Source organism: Osmia lignaria, chromosome 3 (assembly GCF_051020975.1).
Source record: "Osmia lignaria lignaria isolate PbOS001 chromosome 3, iyOsmLign1, whole genome shotgun sequence".
Classification (NCBI taxonomy): domain Eukaryota; kingdom Metazoa; phylum Arthropoda; class Insecta; order Hymenoptera; family Megachilidae; genus Osmia; species Osmia lignaria.
The window spans coordinates 10,994,560-11,009,700 of record NC_135034.1 but is presented as its reverse complement, the minus strand read 5'-3'; the positions used below and the strand labels follow the sequence as shown (position 1 = coordinate 11,009,700).

The window sequence follows — 15,141 nt, the reverse complement described above, 5'->3', positions numbered from 1 at the left end:
ATCACTGACCTATCTTTTTATTTTTATCTGATACACCTTATCGAGGAATATCGATCGATTATTTTCGGTCTAGTCAGAAAACGTTTCATTCAGATAAAAAATAGTGAAAGCAGGTGTCGAGAAGGATCATCGACCTACAACACTCTGGTCCAAATAGTCCATAACGTTAGACCTACTTCTAATATACCAGATCTATTCTCATCGCTTTATTAGAAGGTTTCAGATCTTTTTCTGACAATGAATAAAGAAAATTGTGAAAGTAGGCGAGGTAAGGAAGGATCACTGACCTATACTACTTCATCGTTCGATAAACAAGAGATTTTTGGATCCACGTGAAACTATATTCTCGATCACACCCTGTATATTCGCATGCCTCGCCGGTTCTACGAGAGGCCGGTCCTGAAAGCCACGGATACAACTCAACTTATTATAGTTGAGCATATGATATATGCATACTCGTTCGCTCGGATTATTTATGTTCGACTGCAGGTGTCTGTCGTTAGTTTAGCTTGCGTTACCTCGCTGCACGTGTCTAGATCGTGCCTTTTATTTTCGAACATAAAAAGGGAATCTGAAAAAGTTTCGATATTTGTTGAAAACTTAGAATCTCGATTATAATGCATTTACCGGTACGGTGTAGGAAAATTGTTATCGGTTCTCCGGGATGTTGTACCTTGGATTTGTTTCAACGACGGACGCGGATGACGCTCGACGATTACAGAGAATCTTAATAGTTTTATCAAGCGTGGTACGAGTGAAGGGTACGAAGAATGATTTCTCCTGTGAGAGTGACACTGACCTGCTTCACGTAATTCCTCCCGTTCGAGAGCGATTTTCCTCGCAGAAAGCAGCTCGCTCGAGAACAAAGGATTATTCAATTTCACCAACGATGGAAACTGCGCTCGATGGTCTACTTATTTTTATCTGTACACCATCCAAATAACGAAGTTTCACAACTTTCCTACGAGATCCAAATTTATCATTCGACTTCGAAATCGTTTTTCAAGAGAAACATGTTAGGAGGAGATAAGAGAGGTAGATCGTTTGGAAAAATTGCGATGCGTAGATGGTTACCGAAGGTACGAGAAGAAGAAGAATAAGAAGAGAATGAGAAGAAGGCCCAGGAGGCATGCAAATGCCTCGATGAAGAAGCCCATTCTGAAAATGAATCATTCCCTTGGCCGAGGACGCCTGACCTGCCTCACGCGACTCGTTCTACTGTCTCAGAGACTCGTTTCAACGACGGAAAGAACAAGTCTACCGGAGAAGATCCGAACGAGCGTATATATTCCCTTCTTAAATCAGCGGAGGCACGGTATAGGGGAGGAATGCAAATGCCTCGTTTCAGAGGAATCACGTGACGGACATCAGCGAGAGCAGAAACTCTAGCCCAGGTCCCGCTGAAAATCACAAGGTGCAGCCGAACAATGGACCAGAGTGGTTGTCTTTTGTTGTTCGGAAAGGCTTCTTCTTATTCAGATGGCGAGCGGTGGCTTCGTAACCGTGGAACAAATTTATGGTTAATAACTCGTCCGGACGAGATGCGTTTCTTAACCGGCTCGCGAGAAATTCCAGAGAAACTCGGCTCCAACCAAGAATCATCGTTCCCTCTTGTTTCGTTCGTCGAGCGAGATGAAATTTCGGGGTTGTCTCGGAGGGAAAATCGGTTAATGAAGAATTTAACGAATCAACACCGGTAACGGAATGCGTCGAACGGATGGGGCGATAGTTGGATCGTGTACGGGGCATTCTGGAAGGAAATAGGAGTGTGCCAGGGATTCCTGCCGACGAGTGGGACGCTGACCTACCTCACGCGAGCCACGCCACTCTCGAGAGGCGAGTTTATTATAGTTATCTATCGCTGCTTGTTACACGAGCGGTGCGCCTTCCGTTTCGAGTTCTCGCTCGATCCTCGAGGCAAGCCAAGGACGCGTCGCGTCGCGTCGCCTCGCGTCGTTCCGCTCGCGTGTACGCGCTCCGATCACGTAGAAAACGGAAGTCACGTTCTCCAGCTGATGCCAATTTCGAAAGTGTAACTACCGTCGAATTTAATCGGCAACTATTCCTTTTCCTTTCTCGTGTCAGAGTAGATTTTCATTATTAAGGGTGGAAATTCTGGGGTTAAATTTACCAAGATTCGTGGTTAAATTTTTCTACAAGCTTGTTTACGTTTGATTGACGTTTTGCGGATTTAAACGGCAGGGTATTCCCGAGTCGTCCGAGGGATGAAGGTTCGTTATGTTTTTCTCTTTCTCTGCACGAAATCGACGGGCAAATTCGTGACCGGACTGAGGAATCGGATCGGTCGGTTGTTTTGCTGGGACGAAACTGTCGGATGGTCAGTGTGCCGTCGATGGTCGAAGGTGAACGCGATTCGGGTCATTCGGTGAACGTTTCAGTAGGAAACTTTCCTCCTGCCAATTCTTTCGCGCTCGAAAGCGATTTTTCTTTGATATTAACCGACTCGACACCCTGTATAATTGTTTACCAAGCGGATGCTCCAACTGCTGTTGGCTCGTTTCGTATCGGGAACGGAATGAGAATGAAATTATGACGCGAGAACCACGCAGCTTTTCGATGCAATTTACGATATCAACGTGCGTGCCGGCTGTTCAAATTCGGTCCCTCGTCTAAAATTGTCTTCGTCGCGTCCCACACGATCTGCTTATTCGCAACGTGCTCTCCAAACTTCTCTCGTTTTCCACGAGCGCCCCTCACCGTTTTACGAACCGTTGAGCACAGCTTTGAACGACGATCCGAATACCTTTGATTGTCAATGGCAATGCTGATCTTCGTATTTTCCAAATACTTACGCTCGAAGCTATTCGAAACGATTTCATCAACGATTTCCAAATATTTTCGTTCGTATTTCCCTCCTAATGACATTGGTTGCTCAACGACTCATAGATGTTTCAACGCGTCGCGTAATGATATTTCTGAAAAAAAAAATCGAACTGCTAATTGAGCAATCGTCAAATGTTCAGGCGCAGTCAGTAAAATATGCGTACGGTATAGGTCGTCCATAAAACACCATTAGTATTAGCGTAACCGAGATAACCAGAGAACCTGGCTCGCATTATCTTCCACTTATTATCGAATCCCTGTCTTTACAATTTACCGAACATTTAACTTCGTCAACCTCGAGCACAGCTTTTTACGAGGTTACTCTTACTTTTAAACGCGAATACGTTGAATAGAATATTTACCGCGTTTTTAGGTGTTTATTCGGTAAAATAACACGGTCTACTGCCACGGTATAGATACAGACGTCTGGTCCGACGCAGACTTAGTTTCTTGCATTAATTTAGAATTTCAACTGTATTTTAACCCTTTGACGGGCATATTTTTCTTCCGAACAGATTATCGAAATCAAAGATTTTTGCTAACGTCAGAATATTGCATAATTTAAAAATTCTGAAAAAAAAGTGTTTTAGTTTACAATTAATTATAAGCAGATAAGCCAAGAGTATAAAAAGTACTCGCATGTTGAGAAAAATCTGCAAATTAAAGAAAAGCACTGGCCCTCTGAAAGGGTTAAAAAACGGGAATGGCAAAGAAGAAAAAGAAAGTAATGAGAGGAGAGGTGAAAGAGGGGAGTCCTTAAGGGTACGCGAGGGTAAGAATAATGCCTCGGGGCACAACCCGATTATAATTACGCCTAGCCGAAAGAGAGAAGAAATATCTACGGGTATATCTATGGTATCGCGTTTGCTGAGCGGACACTCTTTATTCCGCTTGCGTATTCGTATGAACGGGCCAACGACAGAGAACGAATACCAGACATGTCAGTGTGGCTCTGGTGCGAACGTAGAGACATCCGATGACCGTATGCAAATCGCATCCTTGACTCGGCGAATGCAAGTACATAACACGGACGTGTACACTCCGTTAGGCGTTGGTGTATATACCTGCGTCAACGGGCCAATGACCGGCGCCGTCACGGTCCTCTCCTCTCCTCTCTTCTCTCTTTATGGTCCGTCTTTTTGCCCCTCTACGCGTCTCCCCCTGCACTCGAGGACTCGAAACGAGCAATGGAAACTTTCTCCCTCGTTCGTGATATACAGGGTGTCGTGTAATCGATGCTTGAAAAATCGAGCGAGATCACTTCAAAAATTCACACGAAAATCTGAAAAATTTCTAAACGAAAAGAAAAATCTGACACCCTGTACACCTCGCGACCGTCTGCTCCCTCCTAAAACGTCGAGGTTCCTCCGAGGTTCCTCGAGGATGGAGATACGGGCGCCGCTCGTTTCCTCGAGGATAACCCAACCACGGATATTCCCCGTGACTTTTATGCGTCGTAAGTTTAAACGTGGATTAGGACTGAAGAATCCTCGGGAATCTCTCGAGCGATGATTCCTTCTTAGTAGGGAACAGTCGTAAGGGTTAACAAGCACGAGAAATTCGCTTCCCTGAAAGACCAAGTTAGATTTTCATCTGAAAATCAGCCGAAAGTTTGTTTTTACCAAGAGAAACGTGTCAAGTAAGAAGTTTATCGAACACTTTGCGCTTCAAACGGTTGCTTCTATCACCTATCTAACGCCGTAAACGAGGCGCACAACGCGCCTCTGTATAACATACATATTATATAGATATACCATACATAATAGGTGTATGAAATATGGTCGCAAAAGCGTGTTGCAGTGGCTTCTTTGTTATCGCCGTTGTTGCCGTCCCAGTTTCCTCGCTCCGATACACGCGGTGCGTTTGCAATACGGCGCACAATATTGTCGCTTTCGGACGGAATCGTTGAAACAATGACACGATTTGTTCGCCGATAACCCGGTCGTTAAGGCCGATCGATCGAATTTTTCTTTTTCTCACCGTCGGTTTATACCCTCGCGTATTCTCTGGTTCAGCCACCCAAGGGTCCTCGACGAAGGGGAGAAAATAAAAAAAAAAATGAAAGAAGGGATCGAGTGGTTGTTTTTTCGTTGTTGCTCGATTCATTGTTTGCATAGCGAAGAATTTTCTTTCCTTTCGATAGCCGAGATCTTGTCTGGGCTCCGTTGGAATTGTTTTCGTAGCAACCTTCGACGACTCCTCGAGGTTTATTTAATTTTGCCGATGGAAATGGTTCGTTGGTAAAATGAAATTTATAAGGGTAGAATTTCTAGACCTCTCTAGACGCCCGTACAGAAATAACTTTGCAGCTCGATGTCGAGACGCGTTCTATCGGCGCAAGTTTCTTTCCTCCCGCGATCCTCGAGGATCATCCCCGTCCGCTAGCTGGCAGATTTTCGCGATCCCGCGATCCTAAGCCGATTAAATCAACCAACGACGGATTTTATTGGTAATCGGTGGGCGTCGACGGAGTTTGTTACGCGAGCTCGCGGAAAAGCGTTTTGAAATTTTCCCGTCGCCAGGCGGAGGAAGCTCGCGTAAGAGAGACAGTCCGGTCATAAAGCGTTTTAATTGACGTTGGTTAGGTCCGCGCGCTGATAGACGTCTCCATGTGGCGTTCAAGATTCCTGACCAGTTTCCAAAAGCTGCCCAGCTGGAGGCAATAAACGTTCCCCGCTGACACGATTATTGCGACTAAAGCCGACGGGCAACTATTAAAAGTTCCTTCGATGATGCATGCGCGAACCGCGATCGTAAACCGTTTGTTTACGAGAACGAACGATGCGCCACCCTGCGCTCGATCCTGCGCTCTCATTTACATTCTAAGCTCTTCTAATGTATTTATCTGACGGATAAACGAGACCTGGCCTGTGATCGATCGTTAAACGATAAAGTTCCTCGTTCCTCGATTCATTTCCGGTAATTAATTATACGGTTAACGCGGATCTGGAACGCAAATAATCGCCGATCGATCTCGTTGTCCTATTGTTTGTAATTCGATTTCAAAATTTTGGAAATAAAGATTCATAAATCGATAATTTATCGAGAAATCCGAGTAGATAAATTCTACCGGTAGTCGGGGAATTAGAAAGTGGCAAGCGTTGTCAACTGGCGGCTAATTATTTCTAGTAACGCGTTGATAAATCAAGCTCGACGCGATCGTGCGGAGAGCGAAGCAGACCCACCGGCTAGTCGAGACTGTTTTCAATCAAAAGAACCGTCTGATTTACGGAGGCGATCTACGAAATTTAGGAGATCTTTCTTCTTGGAGTGGGAAAAGGGAGAAAAATGGGAATAGTAACGATGGAGGTAGGGGCGCGGTGTTTCGAGAGGAATTTTCATTCCGGTTATCGCGCTCGCTCGTTCGCTCGACTTATCGCCGGTTAAAATTCTGCACACAAGGCCACGCCTTGTCTGCAATAACGTGGATGTGGGACGAAAAACGTGAGCGAAAAGGTGGACGTAACATTGGAACTCTGTACAGCAGTCCGGTTGTAATTTTATTCGTTTGAAAGTTTTTAGCTTTTCTTTGCCGATAGACGATTATCGTTCGATTTCAAGCTTGGTAAGCTCTTCTGAAAGGAGAAAATCGAGCGTTGAAACGATTGTTGGTGATCGTGGCGACGGTACGCTCGAGATGACGAGCGAAATAGCTCTGTACGCAGGGGGAAAGTGATAGAATTTAATGCCCACGGCGCGCCGCGTTTGATAAGATGGCCAATATATGTACAATCATGGTGGTTATCGAGTCGTTAGCACCGAGTCGCACTGACCTTTAAGCACGGGGGTCAGTTCTGGCTGCTCCTACCAGCCGTGTCACGTATGAACGTGCTTATTTTCTCATAATGCGCGCCAATTGACGGACCTATCTCGATTCCGTCACACTTTCGCCGCTCGTTACCAACTACCAGACCTTTATCTCAGAACTTGCACGTACCTACGAATCAATCGAGTCAACTAAAGATCCCTTAGAATCTAGAACAATTGATTCGTATTTCTTCCGATGACACAGTGGTGACGTTTGGCCAATCTGGCGGGACAAAAATATTTCATCAAGGAAATACTAATTATCGTTGGTTTTGTTTGTTAATCATTAGATAATCATTATCCAAAATGATTATAAAAATTTTTCTATTAATTTATCCATTAAACAAGTATACAGAATGTTTATTATAAAAATTTATTCAAACTTTCTTTTTTAAATTACATTTGAAAATTACATTAATATTAACATTTTCCTATGAAATGGACATTCTGTTTATGTCATTGGGCGTATCTGTGCCGGTTGCAAAATCGATTTTTCTCCCCGCTAGATTGGGCAAACGTTACACTGGGCGATGGGTAGAACGACAGTCCGGCATAGAATCTGTTCGTTTCGCGAAGGAAATCGCGCAAAGTGTCCGAGGCATCCGCGAGTATGACGCAGCTAATGAGCAACGTGTACGCGGGTCGAGTGCAAAAACAGAAGTGCATCGTCATCGAGAAAACGACGAACGCGTCCAAAAAATGGAACGTCGACCGCGTGTGTTCGCCATTACTAGGACACCGTGACGAGTTGTTGGCGCGTACCGCGTCACTCCCACGTCGTTTCGAATCCAACACACGATCAGCTGCGATAAAGTTGCACCGGACATTCCAGCCGGTAGATCCGCATCGACGCATCGGTCGCATCCACACGGATGCGGCTCGTCGATCGGCCGTATTTCTGCGCCCACATGCGCGCTCGCGTGCCAGGGCGTACATACGTATTTCGTACGACTCTCACTTTCGACGGTGTTCGCGCGAGCACGCATCGCGCGACGCGGCGTTTCCGTCTCCCATGGATAATATTTTATTGCTCGTTAAGACGATTAACGGGCGGCGTTCATCGAACGTGCCCGGTGAAACGAAACGAGGACGTTCCGGCAGATAAGCCTCGGTTGCCTTTATCTTCGCGTGAAAACGCGACGACGAACGGGAGCCTTCAGGGCCGTTTCTCCGATTCGTCTCGGCGACCAAGTTTTTGACGCGAGAAAAGCGCGCGAAACCGTTGAGGTTCCATGGAAATTTCTATCCTCGAGACGGATCGCGAGCGGCCGCGGTCCGCGAAAAGGTCCATTATCGTTCCTCGATATCCCATTCGGCGCTGCAACGAGAAAGGGGGTCCCCAGACGTTGCACTCTCCGTTGGCGAACGCGCCGCTGTCCGACTGCACCGAGCGTTGCGCTCGCGTGAAAGATGGTGAAAGAAGGAACGAGAGTAGCCGTGCGGAGTTTGACTCCGAGGGTTGGGTGGAAGGGTGGGAGGGTGGTATCGAGAGGGAAAGAGATAGGTGGGCATAGAAGGAAAGGACAAGATGGACGGCGAGATACCGGGAGCGTTGGATAGAACGAGGAGAGACGATGCACCGAAAGAAAAGTGGGAGGGAGAAAGAGAGAGTGAGAGAAGTCTCGAAAAAGGAGGGTAAAGGGTGGAGTAGGGTGGCGGACAGAGATATAACCAGGCTGTAGAAAGAGAAAGGGGCAGCGAGGGTGCGGTGAAGCGGGCACGAGAGACAAGGACGAAAGACAGGCGAAAAGTTAGCGAGAGATAGAAAGCTACAGCCTGCGAGGGGAAGGGAGGGTAAGTTGTTGGGGGGGGAGGAGGAGGGCGCGAGAGGGACGAGCCGAGGGATCGTTGAACTCGGCAGTGATCGCAGTCTGTGCTCAATGTGCGACTGCGTGAATGTGTGCTCGCGCGAAAGTGCATCGGTGTGAGAGTGCGCCGTTGCACCGCTTGCACTCGCGCGCACACATCGCCGCAGCAGCCAAGGTAGAAAGAGAAAAAGCAGCGCGAGGCTACCGATGCGAGAGAGAGAACGGCATAAGGCCAGGCCAGTCAGTAACGATGTCATTAGTTTAGTCAGTCAGCGAGTCAACAACTACGCTGTTTCGCGGCCGTTTCGCGTGGGTCCCTGCGGTCCCCGGGCTTTTTACCGTGCCCTCCCCCCACTCCCGACCGGCAGTCGACTGTTCGCCACTCGGCAGACCGCAAATCTCTCGAAAATCGGGTAATAGTCATTGTCGTTGCTGGGCCAGTCGCGGCAATTCGTCGTCCCTCGCATCTGATTTCGATGAAATACGTTGAAATTTCGACTGAATCGAACGGGGTTAGGACAGATGGCACGCGATGGATATTGAAATAATAGAGTTAGAGAGGCGTAGAAGCGTTACGTTAACCAGCAATTAGAGCTGAGTCGTGCTGGTTAACCCCGCGGCGCAATTTCTTAATCGGCCACGTTTTCGCAAATGGGACACATGGTGCTCTTTCATGGGGACAATTTGTTTGTTATCGTTGCCGATCCCTTCTCGTCTCGTTTCAGCCTCGTTCGTAATCGACACTTCGAAACAATCTGACGTTTCTATATCACCTACTCTAACCAGAGTAGTAATTCGAATAAACGATAGCCGAACGCACCATTCTTTATCTTACAATGACTCTTAGGACACCGAAATAATAATTCGATTCGAAGGCAAATGTGTCCCGATCGGGTGCAGATAGTAGAATAATACGAAGAATCGTCTCGCGGATACGTTCGAGTCTTATTCCGTGATCGCGATCGTCATCGTCCTCGTCGTAGGCAGCCGAAGGTTTCTCAACCCCGCTCCGTGTTTTCGCATCTCTCTCGTAATAATAATAACTGCGAGGAGAACACAATCCTCGCGAACACACGATCCCGCGTTGTGCAATGCTGCAACTGCAGTGCACTGCACCGCCGTCACCACCACCACCGGGCAAGGCATCGCCGGCCACCACCACCGTAGTCGAACGCGAACCAACGACGGCTCCGCGGCTCGCTGACTCTCGTGTAGGTGCGAACGCGTACGTGTTAGTGTTTTATACGCGGGTCAATGACTCTTGGAGTGCATAGTTTGCGCATGCGTGCCACCGTGTGCGTGTGCATACCGTGCACGTGCAACGTGAACGGCTGCGCGTATACGCGACCGCCGCATTAAATATGTTAATGTATGGTGGTTCTGACTCAATAGTACGGCCAATATTCCATTGGCGTATCGACCCGATGATATGCGCGTGTATTTTTGTACCGGCCACCCTCTCCGGCTCGCGACAATCAATCGTCACCGCGATGCACCTGCGCGAATCCAGGAGGTTGGTCCAGGTTGATCGAGGACGACGACGACGATAGTCGGTAGCTCGATAATCGTGGCAATTGGACCGATGCCCTTAAGTAGACTCGTTCATCTTCCCCTTTTTTCTTTAACCTTCCACCGTTTGAGATAGTTTAGAAATTGGACAGTCGCGCAAAGTTGTAACACTTTGATCTCGGAGTGTCCCCGCAAGGCACGCTAACAGGATAATCGGTTCGAGAAAGATTCTGGTTACCGAGCGACGCCTCGAAACGCTCGATCGTCTCTTATGTAAAACGAGACGCGACAAATTGCATGCGTTTTGCAACGTAATCTTCCTTTTCCTTGCACCGAGTTGCATCGCAGAACACGATGCACCGGTTACTCCCGATGCGTGAGAAACACGAGATTGCACAATTTTCGTGGAAAGACATTATCCTTTCCAGATGAAAATAAAGTGATAGAAATGGAAGGAAAAGGAAGACACGAATCCTTGCCGCGATTAAATGTTTTTTTTTTTTTCATATAATTAGTAGGCAATGATACCGTTACGCGTAATCGGCGAATCGTCGCGATCTCCCTGATAATCGACGCTGTTTCTTACCGAAAAAGGTCTCGGGTGTCCATGTTTGTGCTCGCGTGAACGTTATAGGATGTATGTTAACCCCCGGGGGCACGCGCGATACACATCGGCAATGCAACCGCGTACGTTTGCCTCTTATATCACGGTTCATTAACGTGGTTAATTAGTTTACTGGTACAACCGTAACGCGGCTGGTACAACTCGATTCACGTCGTAGCACGTTTCATTGGGAATTTATAGCGGACGCTTGTGAATAAAGTTTCGAGCTTAAGATTCCTTTATCCCTGCCCCGAGTTTACCGCTCCTCTTTCTCGCTCGCGCTTCGCGGGCATACTGTAATTTCGTTCCATCAAGTAGGCTAACTAGGGTCGACCAGATTGTCTCTTGTTTCGCTTCGTTTCGTCTCGTTCGGACGGAAATGAAATTTCGAGGAAATAACGGTAGGAAAGTTTGCAACGAAATTGTAAATATATTTTCATATCAAAAGAGAATTGTTGGAAGCCGGTTCTTCTTTTTTTTTTTTTTTTTCAAACCGCCGAAAATCGTATTCTAACAGTCTAACCGAACTCTTCTGCTGAAATATTCCAAGGAAGGTGATTGACCTCCTTGTTACTCGGTCACCGTATACGCTACGCGTTCTTTCGTCTAACAGTCACGACGTGGTTACTGTTAGTTCGTCAAATTTGCCCCAACATTGTCCGATGTTGTTGCGCAACCAGGGGACCGAACGGAACCCGTAAATCCTTGCCTCCGCCGACCAACCGAAAGCCTCCGAAACTCTGACCTCCTTTCCTTTCTTTTTCTTTCGAGCGTAAATAGACGTACGTGTTCTATTACCTTGTGTAATAGACTAATAGAAATTTCAAACCGTTCAGGTTATTCGTAATTTTCTTGGAAAAAGAAAAAGAAAAATCCAGCCGAAGGTTGCGTAAAAATAAAGTTTTACACATGATCGATCGATTTTCCATTGAAACTACCCGTTCACTCTTTTCAGTTCGACATTGAACGAAGAAATGTGTACTTGTCGTCTTAATTGATTACGCTCGATTTACGCGCGGAGGTGGGGAGAAGTTGTTCGAAGGCGGTCCACTTCTCCCATTTTCCGTCCGGTTAACATTAGCAATGTTATACCTTAAGGTTTAGCGAGAATTTGAAAAATAGTGTTTTAGAAAACACGGGAATAGAAGCAGGAAGTCGGATCGAAAGTAAACGATCGAATCCGATACCACCTGTAACACGCGTTGTAGCTGGCAAACATCGAGATTGAAAAAACATGTCGACCGGTGAATAGAAAGAAGGAACAGAAGCTTAACGTAATCCCTGCTCTCGACTTGTATATATGTGTGCGTACCTAACGATAGAAACGCTGCTTACAAAACTTGCCTGAGGAAGGTCAGTGACCCTTTCAAACACTCGAAGGCGCCGCCTAATGACTGGAATCATCGCGAAGGGATCAATTGCCGGCCTCTTCAGGCAATTAAATCACTACCGCGAAGAAGAAGAAGAAGAAGCGAAACGCGATCTAATTTTATCCTTTGCCATACAATTTTCGTGTCACGCTATTTAACATTTTTCGAAAATCTTTCAATCAATTTTTCATTTATTTATTTATCGTTTTCGTTCAACCAAACGCTACTCCGACAATTCTACTCTAACGCCAATGATTATTTGAACGCTCACTCCTCTCCTGTACGTCTAAACTCTAACGGGTCACTGACCTGCCGCGACGAAGTTGTAGCCGGCGACGTCCATTTCATTAGACGGCGGATACTTAGTGAAATTAGTATTAACACTCAAACGAGGCTGGCTCTCACTCTCGAGACGTTACGCTCGACACTTTCCGGAAAGAAAGCTTTTCGCGTTGACTCGCGAAAACTCGCTAGGGGATCTCGACTCGCTCTTGCCTGCTTGTACATTCAAATTTTCGAGTATTAGAATATTTGATTATCCAAGAAAAATGTCCAGTCCCTATTTCGAGGGGGAAAAAAAAGTCGAGCCATTAAGTGGACGCCGATTCTTCGGACGAATCGTTGGTACCTGTACGAAATCAGACTCCCAGGCTGCGAAGCAAATAAAATCCAAAGGATGAAAACGTGATGAAACCGCGTAAAAACGCGAATTACGAGCGTGTGAAAGCCTCCTGTTGCATACAGAAAACGCACACTAAGTTGGCGCAGGTGAGGCTTGCTTGTCGGCGTCGGGTCTTGGGTAGAACGTGGCGACGACATCGATCGGAGAACTACTTTCACCAAAGGGTGAATGCCTTTCGACTTTATTCTCGCCTTTATCCGCCTCCGTGGGCCTTCAAGAACAGAGAAAGATATACGGGGACGTATAGAGAGTATGTACACGTCACGCGGCTCTCTTGAGCAGCTTAGAGAGCAGCGAAACCTGTTGCTATTTAATGGTTCGAACTCGGTCATTGAACGTACACCGATTTTTTTTTTTTCTTTATTTATTACCTACGTGACCGGTGATACTGGATTAGACGCGGGTTGACAAAAGTGTTCCGTCTCGACTGGCCCGATTCCTATACGATTTATCGAACGCTAATGATTTTTAATTCACCCCTTTGGAGGGATGAAATTTCATTTTTGAAAATGAAAATCAATGAATCTCAGGGAAGGTGAAAATGATTAAAAAAAATTGTGAAATTTGTTATTTTTAATTTCCGATATTGATTGAAATTTTATATGAAAAATTCATGAAAGATCAATTCTTCGAAGGGATGAACGGCGTCGATGGAACGGTTGACCAAGTGGAGGCTTGTTTTTTCGTATTCTCTTATCCTTGGGTCACCCACTTTCAGTCAACTCTGCGCCATTGTAACACCGGTTTGCGATCGTCAAGGTACGATTCCCTTATTAAGGTATATCCGTCGAGACCTCTGATTTTCATCAACGACTTCTTTTTTTTCACTCGTTCACATCACAGGATTGTTTCTATCTTTAGCGTTAGAGGGGCGATAGTTAAATGTAACGCAACGATGTTACATCGAAATGTATGGAACGGGTTAAACGGTTGTTCGGCATTCCGTTTCGACGGAAAGTGAGTTAACCGAACGGTGTCCCGGGTGAATAACAAAATGAAATGATGCGAGAATAATGGTAGGTGAGTTAGTGTTTCGGCTGGTTAACGGGTCCTCCTCGATATTTCTTACGTCGACCTTCGTTGTCATAGTCGGAAGCGGTATAGTTGTTGGACCGAACAGAGAATAGCCGTATCCCGTTTTGCCTGCAGGCATCGTTTTCTGTTCAACCTTCGCCTAGGTCGCTTGATTTTCAACGCGTGCGCGCACCTTTACGCCTCCAAGGACGGCTTTTGAACACGAAAATTCGCATATATGATAATGACCGATCTTCTACGCAGAGAAGAAAGTAAAAGATTGCTCTTCGAAATAATTAAATTTCTAAAATTCAATCATTTGGAAAATAAGAGTAAATCGTTTCTTTTCCTACGGTGACGATAGCAAAGACAAAGTTCATTTTGAAAAAATACACTCACACCTGGACCTGGTCTGAAAGAGGTACACACGATTATGTCCCTGAGACTGTCTCGTCTTGTTGCTCAACATTTAAATAATTCTACTCCTCCGAAAATTTGCATATCGTCATTGCAATGTTGTGTCTCGTCAAAAACGCGTCGCAGAAACCAGAATGTTTATCGAATGAAAAAATTATTCGAAAATCATCGAGACTCTTCTTGGCGAAGCTCCAGGGAAACGAATTATTATTCCTCGATTTTCATCTTTTCTCGAAAACTTTTCAAAGGAAAGAGAATACTCTTTCTTCTATTATGAAAATTAGAGAGCGTGAAAGAGATACTCTCGATCGATGGATCGGTCGATCGAGCCGATCGAGGGGTAGCCAGCGCGATGATGATCTACGAGCGTTTTCTGGAAGGCCCCGGGCACGCCGATGGGGCTCCCTAGAAAAGTGGTGGAAGAAGGTGGAGAAGAGAGGCACGTGGCGAAAAGAGAGGCGCCTGCAACGTTCACGGATTAGTTGGGAGAGGAGTCCTTGACTTTTGGAATGCGGACCACTGGGGTCTCCAGGTACATCCAGGTAGCCCAGTGCCGCGGTTCACCGGTTACCCACACCTCTTGGTATACGTGTGTTGGTGAACAGAGGTAACCCGTCTTCGTTACTCTAACGCCGACGAACCGGGATGAAAGGACCTCGTGTAACGTTCGTTGCTGCTGCACTGTGCACCTGCTCTCTCTCCTCCGAGGCTTAATTATTGCCCCGTACCAGCCTGAGAGGATTCTTCGTCAAGTCGTATATATTCGCTGCCCTCTCTAGCTATTCGATTCGAGCGTTGATGCAGACAGTTGGACCGACGTTCGAGGAAGTTGGCCGCGCTGAGGGATGATTGACGAGCCTTTTCGACGAACTCTACACGCTGTCTCGAGTCGAAACTCGTTGAATCGCGGGAAACGCGTGGGCGGGTGGAAAAGATAGCTGAAATACTCGTGGGATATTCGAATAATTCAATCTCGAAAATCTGCTTCACTTCGGGGAGGCTTGGGTTACTTTTATTCGAGAGGGTGTTCAGTTGTTTTCCTCTTTTCTTTTTTTCTTTCGTGGATTTAGGTTCGAGTTTTAACTT

General features: G+C 46.3%; 1 protein-coding gene across 2 annotated transcripts in view; it reads left to right on the top strand.

Moving 5' to 3' along the window:
* The window catches only part of LOC117608003 (ATP-dependent DNA/RNA helicase DHX36), a 69,558-nt gene that overhangs the window by 13,005 nt on the left and 41,412 nt on the right, over window positions 1-15,141 (top strand). The window lies entirely within an intron of this gene.